The following is a 10,259-nucleotide window of genomic DNA, read 5'->3' as shown; positions in this document are numbered from 1 at the left end:
GGGAGGAAGACACAGTTCCCCAGGAACCGAGCTGGGCAGCCCCTAGCCACCAGGCAAAGCTGCCATCCCGCCCAAGGAGCCTGGCTCAGACCTCAGTTTACTCAGCTGGGGCATGAAGAGGTTGGCTTCCAAGGCCTCCCGGAGACCAGAGGAGGAAAGAGGGCAGGGAGCATCCTCTGAGCATTGGGAGTCCTCTGTCCATGCCTGTCACTCGTCAAGACTTGTGCTCCCCTCCCCTCATCTCCAGGCCGAGGGTCCCAAGGCATTTCCTGGGCCTCAGTGGGACGTGTGGGATAGAAGTAGGGGACTTGGACAGCAACCAGAAGGGCCCAGGCACTTGGCCTGCGGGTCTCTCGCCTACCTTGGTGGCCCCAAATCAAGGACAATCCCATTGCCACCTGCCCTTGGCTGCCTGGTTACGCGTGGGTGCAGAAACAGGACGCCCTCGAGGCCCAGTGGGATTAGCCAGGCGGCTCAGCCAGGCCGAGGCCCAGTCCCAGCTCTGGCAGGCCGGGGGTCAGAAGCCAGCCAGCCCCCAGCCTCCTCTCCACGCCCTCAGCTCAGGCTCATCTCTAGCGCCACACAGGCCTGGACCCCAGGTTGCCATGGCAATGTGTTCTGGAGCCTGCGCAGGCCCAGCCTGGTGTCACCTGCGGCTGACTGCCTGGTCCGGTCGGGGACAGCAGGGCTGTGTCAGGGTAGGAGCCCATAGCACCTGTCCTGGTGGGAGGGTGTGGGCAGAGGGCACAACTGGTGCTGCTGACCTAGGCTGTGAGTCGGGGCACTAGGGTGTCCATGTGGCCTTTGGCAGCTCCATTCCTAAGTCCAAGCCGGGAGAACGGCACTGTGGGGTGGAGAAAAATGGCTCCCCTAGTTGCAGGGCGAGCATACAGCTTCTGGCTGGTTATCAGGACCACTGGAACCCCCTCCTCACCACAGCAGCACCCCTTCCCACCTTTGGCCTGACTCCGCCCAGGGCAGCTCATCCCCCACCGACCCTGCCTAACCCTTGGCCTGGCTGCTTCTCCAGCGGGAACAGTCGCACCCCTGCCCCCAGCCCATGTGCCCAGACGCCTTGGCATGGCTCAGGCCCCCATTCAATGGACAGCCTGCCCTCTGGCCCCTCATGAACAATGGGGGCTCCAGGAATCCTGTCCTGGCTGGGCTGAATCAAATGCTCTAAATTTAGCCCATCTGATGTGTCCTCCGCTTCCTGCCCCTCTGCCCTCCTTTTGCAGTGATGAGGTCACCCCAAAACCCAGCCTGGTAGTCTGATCCAGGGGGTTTCCAGGTCTGGGGCTACACTGCTCTCGGGGCTCCAAGCCTTGTGGGGATCAGAGGTCGTGAATACTCCTCCCTCCCTCCTGCCCAAACTGCACCAAAGTGACTTACGGACACCCTGCTGCATGCTGGGCCAGCACTGGGAATGTGTCCCTGGCCTCCCAGAGGTGACAGTCCAGAAGGAAGAGGGACAGCTAGGAAGTAAACAATAAAGGAACAAGACAGTTTCGGTCATGAAAAAAGTGGCATAAAGGGGACAAATCACAAGTGTGATGGAGACATGGGGTGGGTGCAGGGGTCAGAGAAGGCCACTCGAGGGGTGACATTTGAGCTGAGGCTTGGATGACCAGAAAGAACTATTCGAAGACCTGGGTGGGGCTAAGCCCTCCAGGCAGAGGAGAGACTTGGCTGGATTGAGGCCAGGAGGCCAGTATGGCTGCAGGGAGGTGACAGGGACAGACGCTGGTGGGTCAGCAGGGAGCAGGGGGCAGAAGGGGAAGAAGCTTCGACCTTGCCCGAGCCCCGCCCCCACCAGTGCCCAGCGGGGGCGCCTGACTCACAGTTTTAGAAGGACGAGTTGGCTGCTGCTGGAGATGGAGGAAGCCAGAGGGCTGAAGTCACAGGAGCTTGCACTAATGAAACCTGAGTGTCCTAAACTGTTTGTTAGAAGGCACCCTCAGGAGACACCTGCTTCAGTCTTTTGTGAGTCACTGAGGCCCAGAGAGGGCAAGTGTCTTGCCCAAGGTCACACAGACGATCAGAACTCTCCCAGGAACACCTTTGACAGTTGGTAGTAAGAAGTGTTTCTCACCTGCCTTTGGCCCAGCTCTGGCCCCAATCAGCCCGGGGGGAGGGGGGTCTGCCCATCTCCTACCCGGTCCCTCCCTAAATCCTCCCCACACTTCCACCCTGAGCATCACCCTGAAGCCCCTGCTCTCCTGCTCTGCCAAGAATCCAGGTTTGGCAGGGACTAGGGTGGGGGGTGGAATGTCACTTTCTGGTGCCAGCACCAGCATGCCAGCCTCAGCAGAGCCCTGGGGGTGGATGGGGGATCACCAGCTCTCTTCTGGAAAGGGAAGGCTGGCAGCCATGAGCAGGGGTGGGGAACACACATGCGGTCCCACCATGGGAGCTGCCCCAGCACCCTGAGCCCTTTGCCTTAGTTCTACCTGCCATCCTCCAGGGCTGGGCGCTAGTACCCAGCAACAGGAGGCTGTTGACTCCGTTTACTCTTGACTCCTGTGGGAGGAGAGGTAGGTTGCTGCCTCCTGTGCACCCCTCAGACACTGGAAGGAGAAAGTGGTGGACCAAGGCTGCTCTGGACCTCCGGGTCCTCCCCTACCCCTCCCACAGGGGTTGGTGTGAGCACAGACCTCCACCCCAGGCCCTGGCACACTCCAGGCCCCGGATGTGTTTCTTCCCTCCAATTCCCTCTTGGTGTTCTCTGTCCCTGGCCACTTAGGGGAAGTAGAAAGCTGCCTGGCTCTGCTGGCCAGAGGTAGGGTCTGGAATGGGAGCCCAGAGAAGCCTTGGAGCCTGGCCTGAGTGGCAAGAGGCAGTGGGGTACTCAGGACCCCAACTCAACAGACCTCCCCTGGCCAGCTGTGTGGCCTTGAGTAGGTTACTAAGCCTCTCCGAGTTTTCACTGGTCTAATGGTGGTGTCTGAGCCGCGGCGGGTAACACTGCTATTCTTAGGTGAATGGGTGGTGGGTGACAGAGGGTTCTGGGGGGAGCTCATGTGCCCCTCATTGGGCCCAGGGTGCTGGGCTCTTGCTGCACCCTGACCCCGACAGCTGGTGCCTTCCTTGGCAGGAGAAGCTGGGCGCTGTTGACTCTCTGGGGACTCCCTCCTGCTCTGGGCTGATGGTAGAGTGGGTGAGGCCCCCTCTGCCAGCCAGATGCCCTTCAGGCCTAGGCCAGAGCTGCCCCCTCCCCTCTGCCAGCAGGGCCCAGGCCAAGAAGCCTTTATTTTTAAACCTTGGAACAATGGCTGGCCAGGCACAGCCTCCTGTGGAGGACAGAAGAGCTGGGAAGGAGGGAGCCACATTCCTGGGCCCTTGTTCCACACCCAGGCAGGTGCCAGGTGACACTGCACGGAGCCCACTGTGGTGCCACTCACCCTGTCAACCCTTCTTACCTTCGGGGGTCTGGGCTGTAGAATCCTCAGTCATCCCTGTGCCTGGCTTGGCAGGCCACCCCCATGGGACAGGCACCGGTGAGACTACTGTGCTGGTGACTCCCCTTCCACCCTGACCCACTCCCCTAAGCCACACGGAGCTTTCTACCCCCTGGAGGAGGCTGAACTCTGCCCCAGGGTACCCATGAGGCTCTCATCCCTCAAGAGGGCAGCAGGATGATGGAGTGAGTCCCCTGAGGCCACTCCACCCAACAGCAGGACTAGGAGTCATGGAGGAGTACACCCCTGTGTGACCTCAAGCACCATGACTGACCTTTGTCCCTTGAGTTCTCTTCTGTACCATGGGGTGGGAGCCACCCTGCAGGGCGGGAGAGGGCTCTGTGTGCTATCAGGGCTGAGCACACTTGGGTACAGGCTTCCTAATGGGCAGGAAACATGGTAAATGGGGATCCCTGACCCCACCCAGGACTCTGTAGCAAGCCACAGACAGCACACCCCAGACCGGCAGCCTGGCTTCTCTTCCCAGGCCACCTCTGTCTGTTTTAGATCTTGCAACCTCTGTTTTCTCATCTACAAAATAGGCTGATGACAGCCCTGCCTCACAGAGCTGCTGGCAAGATGGCGATACCACTGCTAATAAAGAAGTGCTCAGTAAACCTCAGCCCTCACTGGTGGAGTACTTGCTAGGAGGCCTTGGGTTCCATCCCCAGTACCACCACCCCCAAATCCACATACACATGTGTAGGCAGGTGTGTGCAAGTGTGTGTGCACCATCTGCTGTGTTTGTGCCAGAGGCTGTGTGCCCAGGGCATGGATGCCATTGGATGCACATGGAAGTCATGGGCACCAACTTTGGGCTGTGGCTTTGCACCCGGGCTGGAGCCAGGTGTCTGTGTGTGTGTGTGTGTGTGTGTGTGTGTGTGTGTGTGTGCGCATCATGTCCTGGCGGGAATGTGTGTCCAGGCCCAAAGGCAGGTCCCCTCCTCACTCCTACCTCCTCTGCTGGAACAGGTCCCAGCGTCCTCTGTCCCGGCCTGGCCCCAACCCAGACCACTGTGGGCCCCACACTCAAAGGGAACCTTCTGGGAGGAGGAAGTGGGCAGGGGACAGGTCACAGAGCATCGAAACAGCTCCTGGTCACCCTGGCTCCGTAGGCCGCTCTGGTTTCCCCTCAGCATCCTTAGTGTGTCCCCACTCCCACTCATGCTATTCCAAGGGATCACTTTCCAGCCATCTCCTGGCCGGTGAGGATGGGGACTCTGTTTTGGCTGCTGCTGGCCCCGTGTCCAGTTGGTGCCAGGCACACAGTAGATGCTGAAGAAGCATTTGGATGAATGAGGAGACAGGAAGGCTAGGTGGCTGATGTCCACTTTACTGAGGTGGAATTTCACACAACAAAACTCACCAATGATCCACACTTAGATGGATAGAGAGCCGTATAATCACCATCCCAGTCAGAATGTCACACGCTCTCTTTGATCCTGAAAGTTCCTCTGTAGCTGGGCATTGCACATGCCTGTTACCCCAGCGCACTGGGAGGCTGAGGCAGGAGGATTGCAAATTTGAGGCCAGCCTGAGCAACTTAGCAAGACCCTGTCTCAAAATAAAAAATAAAAGGGTTGAGGGTGTAGTGCAGTGCAAAGGACCTGTGTTCAACCCCTAGTACTGCAAACAAAACAAAACCAAAACAACTTCCTTAGGGCTCCACCTAGACTGTCCCTCTCCCTCTCAGCCCCAGCAGCCACCCCCTGCCTTCCAGCACCATAATTTTGCTTTTCCTAGAATTCTTCATAAGCCCAGGACTGACCTGACCCCAGCTGCCTCTGCAGAGGCCACTTCCACTGCTGCATGGGACTTGGAGAGGGGCAGCCAGTCAGCAGAAGGTGATGGGTGACAGGTGACAGGTGGTGAGTAGAATCCTCGGCCAGGTGTAGGCTGTCCGGAGCCTGCAGTCCCTTCCCAAGCCAAGGCTCAAGAGACCATTCTGGCTGGGGTGGGAGAGAGATGTGCTCATGGGGACATGAGTATTCAAGTGTGCACACAATACACACACCACACGGCAGCCCGGGCCAGCCTTCCGGCCGCTCAGCACTTGTTCAAGGCTGTCTTCCCGGCCCGACAGAGCCTTCCCCAGTCTGCACAGTGAGGGGAAGTGCAAGTTCATGGAGCTGACCTGGGCAGCAAGTGTGTAGTCCACTGGTATCCACATGACATCTTTCCTCACAACACAGCACTGGCCTTCCTCCGTGGGGAGCAGGGGTCCATGCTCCCTCCCTTGAGGCTCCATAAGATGATTATGGTTGTTCTAAGAGGCTACCTTGTGAGTGGATTCACTCTGCAGGGGGCACTGTTTGGTCCTGACCTACTGCAGAACTGCTGGGTGCTGCTCAAAACCACTGAGGCCTCCTCCTCTCCCCATCCATCTCTCTTCTTCCCTCACTACCTGAGCACCCTGCCAGCAGGAACTTGGTTTACTCTTTACCCTCAGTGCCCAGACCAGGGCCTGCCACAAGGTACAGGTGCAAATGAATGAATGGATAGATGAATAGTTCTAGAACCTTTCCACCTAACTGAAACCCCTGGTGGTAAGAGGGTAAGAAAAAGGGTCCTGAGTCTTTCAAGACAGATTGCTGTCAGCAAAATTAATAATAATCCAATTAAAAAGCGGGCAAAGCATCTGAACCACGTTTTTCCAAAGACAAAGGATCGGCCATTAAGAGCATGAAAAATGCTCAGTATCACTCATCATGGGGGAAATCCAAATCGTTACAATTTTAGTATACGTACTGCCAAAGCAGGCATGCGAAATCCAAATCAAAACCACACAAGAGGTCATCTAACCCCATGTAGGGTGGCTGTCACCAAAACCAAAAAATAACACACGTTGGCAAAGATGTGGGGAAAGGAGGACTCTCACACACTGTTGGTAGGAGTATAAATCAGCACAGCCATCATGAAAACAGCATGGAGATTCCTCAAAAGACTTGGAGAACTATTCTATGGCCTTGCCATCCCAGCCCAGGGTGTGTGTTCCAGAGGAAGGAACTCAGCAGGTCCCAGAGACAGCTGCATTGCTGTCGTCTTGCAGCGCTGAGTACAGAAGCCAAGAAACAGAAGCAGTCAGGGCCGGGATGTAGCTCAGGGTTAGAGAACTTACCTAGCTGGGAAGCACCACCAAAACTTAAAATAAAACCCACATTTTCTTTATCCATTCATCTGCTGATGGGCATAGAGGCTGCTTCTAGGATTTAGTGCCGCTATAAATGGGGGTATGCATGGATCACAGTAACATGAGGTCTTTAGCTCTTTCAGGAAGATACCCAGAAAGGGAACAGCTGAGTTGAAGGGAGTTTCTAGTTTTAGTCTTTTGAGGAATCTCCACACTGATTTCCATAGTGGTTGTACTAGTTTACATTCCCACCAACAATGAGTATCCAAACCTGCTGGGCTCTCCAAACCTCCAGGGTTCCTATCTCAGGCCTGCCACCTACAAGCCACTTTGCTCTCTGTGCCTCAGTTTCCATGCATCTAACATGGGCATACCCCCACCCCAGAGGCAGCCAGATCTGCCTCACAGCTAATTAATTGAGTTACTGCCCAAAGGACAGTGCCCGGCACCTGGCCAGTGCTCAGTGATGTGTTGGGGAGTGTTCCCTGCATGCCATGCTCTGTGCTGGCTCCCAGCAGCGAGCAGAAGAGACCAAGCCCTGTCCCCAGGGGGCTCATGTCCCAGAAGGGGGATGGATGAGGCACAAGTGAGGCAAGTGAGCAGACAGCCACAGGGCAGTGAGGAATGGGTGGTGTCGGGGACAGAGTGATTGCTGTGGGTTTGGGCAGTGCACCTCACAGGCACCAGGAGATTCTCTGTGGAGGTGACACTGGGAAAGACAAATGGTTAAAAGAACCATTGTGGGCAGCAGGAGCAGCAGGTGCCAAGGCCCTGTGGTAGGAACAAGCATATCATTAGAGAAATGGCAATGAGGCCAGGGTGGCAGGAGGTGCTGTCAGAAAACCAGGGAGCTGGTTTGCCTCTCTCCCACCTTCCCCTCCTTGAGGTACTCGCTGGGGTGCTGTTCAGTCGCCCCCTCCTGTCCACCCAGCCCCACTCCCAACATTCACTTCTCCTTCCAGATGACCCAGCAAGGCAGGGGCCACATCCTTTCCTAGACTGCATTTCCCCTCCTTTGACGTCCTTACAGGAGCGGCCTCATCCCTGCAGAGATGGGGGGCCCAGCAGCGGCCCCTCACCCTGACCCCTACTGGCCCTCCACAACCTCAGACCCTAGAAACTCCCTCTCCTTCCCCTCTCCTCATCCTCCCAAGAGCCCGGGTTTCCCAGGGGATCAGACATTCTCTGGGCCTGGAACGCCCTTCCTGCCCTTCTTTACTCGACCAGATCTCAGCTGTGGCCTCCTCCTGGAAGTCCCTAGGTTAGGAGCAGAAAACGAGGCTTGGTCATCTCTTATACCCCAGGGCTAGTGCAGGGCTGGCGCAGGCAGAAGGATGAATGAATGAGTGAGTGAGTGAACAGGAAGTCAGTCAGGTCCAATCAGCCTTTGGCCCCACTCACACTCGCATGCAAAGAGCTCGTTCCTCAAACCCAGAGGTTGAGACCAGATCTAGGTCCTGAGCTCATCTGCTGTGTGACCTTGGGAAGTCTCTGATCTACGCTGAGTTCTAATTTTCCAGAGCGGCAGCTGGAAGAGTCCCCCTGTTAGCAGAGCACAAGTCCTAAGGTGGACTTGAGCCAGGTGGTCTGGGTTCAAATCCTGACCTGGCCCTCACTGCTGGTGTGACCTTGGGTGGTCTCTTAGCTCCAATTCCCCACCATCCCCATCTATGTGTGAAGAGCTTCAGAGGCCAACTCACAGAACCCTTCCCAATATTCACTGAGATGGCGCTGGCCAAGAGCTGCCCGTGGAAAGTACTGGGCACACGTGAGTCATCATCAGGTCTGCGGTCCTTGCCGTGTGTCTACAGGGCCGGGACATGTTTCCGCACACACATCTTCTACGTGTATCGGATCAGGAGCCTCGGAGAATCCAGTACCGAGGTTCTGGGTTCCATGTAACACCCAGGACTCAGCAACCGGAAGCCCTGCTGAGGGGAACACGTGCACATGTGCCAGGCGCATGCTTTATCCCAGGCCTGGAGGTGGGGTGCATCCCTCCACCCAGGCACCCTTGTCTTCCCCACCACTGGCCCCTCTGAGGCCTAGATTGCCACAGAGGGGACTGAGGGAAACTGAGGCAATCCCATCAGGATGCACTGAGCTTCCCGGAGCCCCCTGGGAAACGCCCACCCCCACACATGCACCCTTCCAGGGGAACCCTGCTGGAAATAGGCCACAGGCCAGACTTTCTGGGACTCGTGCCAGGAAGGGGCCGCTTCTCAGGATCCTGGGGCCCTAGTTTAGGGTTCCGAGTGATCCCTGTGAGCAGTGCCTGTCTCGAAGCTGAGGCCTAAGGTCACACGGTGGGGGAAGAGCCTGCCCACAGCCCCGAACGTTGACTCCTGGCCACACTCCTCCCCCGCGGTGATGCGTTTCTGGAAATCACCCCACTTCTATTTTCCAAAATGAGTCAAGAACATCTGTACCTCCAGGGCCAAAAATACTCCCAGGGACTCCCTGGCAAGAAGGCCGCCATCTTTCCCGGGATGTCTAAAAGCAGAACTCGGGCTTCCTGGGAACTCATAAGAACCATGACATTCTAAGCCGGGTCCTGATCTTCCTAACCCTGCCACACAGATGACCAGGCCCCATTTGACGCAAGGCACCCCTGTGGCCCAAAGGATTTCCCAAGATCATGCGGGCAGCCCTGGTTCCAACACCCACCTACCCCCTTCCAAGGCCAGAGCCTCCCCTGCCCCCGGGCAGATCTTAGACAGCACTGACCCCCATGCCCAAAATTCAAATGCTTTTTCCCCCCATTTTTAGCGTCTTTACTATAAAAGGGACAATACATGCTTACTCATGAAAATCTGAAAAAATGCAGAAAAGTCAAAATAAGGAAGAAAAATCACCACCCACGGCTCCACCACCCAGAGACAATCATTGTTGAGGTTTGATGTATTTCCTCCCATAGTTTTTTGTTGGAGGACTTTTTTAAAAACACAGCTGAGATCATACTGTATATTAAATGAAAAAGGCAAAATGGTAGTACCCTGCTTTTTTCTGACCTGCCATTATATCATGGGCCTTTTCCTATCTGTACCCTGGTGTCTTTTTCCTTTCTCTGAACCTCAGTTTTATTGGCTGCCTAATATTTTGTCAAGTGGAAGTTCCATAGTTTATGTAGCCATACCCTTATTGTTGGACGTCTCAGTTATTTCCAGTTTTTTGAAGTTATAAATAATAGAGTCTGATTGATATCTTCGGGCAAAAAGTGTTCTGTTTTCCATATTTAGGGAGAGCTTTTTGGCTGGGATGGAATTACGGGGTCAGTGAGTCATCTCTGCCCTGTTGCAAAGAGGACACTGAGGCCCAGGAAGGTTAAGTGACTCGCCCAAGATCACGAAGCAGAGGTGGGGCCCTGGTGTCTTTGGTCCAGTGGTCTTGGGAGGACCTGAGCCACACCTATTCTATAGATAAGCAAAGAGAGACCCCAGAGGTCATGGCCAACCAGCAGTGCCCACACTCCTTCCTCTGCAGCCTATCTCTCTTCATCATCACGCTCCCTCTCGTCATTCATTCATTCATTCCTTCCTTCATTCATTCAATTTAACTCAACCAATAAGAGGGACCTACTGTGTGCCCAGCTCAAGTCTAGGCCAAGATGCTGCAGGGAAATAATAATGCCGTGGCCTCAAGGTTCTTCCATCTGCAAGGCTTGAAGGGAA

This window comes from Heterocephalus glaber, unplaced genomic scaffold, assembly GCF_053883595.1.
Source record: "Heterocephalus glaber isolate CG9 unplaced genomic scaffold, H.glaber_assembly_v1.0 deba00001444, whole genome shotgun sequence".
NCBI classification, from domain to species: domain Eukaryota; kingdom Metazoa; phylum Chordata; class Mammalia; order Rodentia; family Bathyergidae; genus Heterocephalus; species Heterocephalus glaber.
This window is presented reverse-complemented; position numbering follows the sequence as displayed.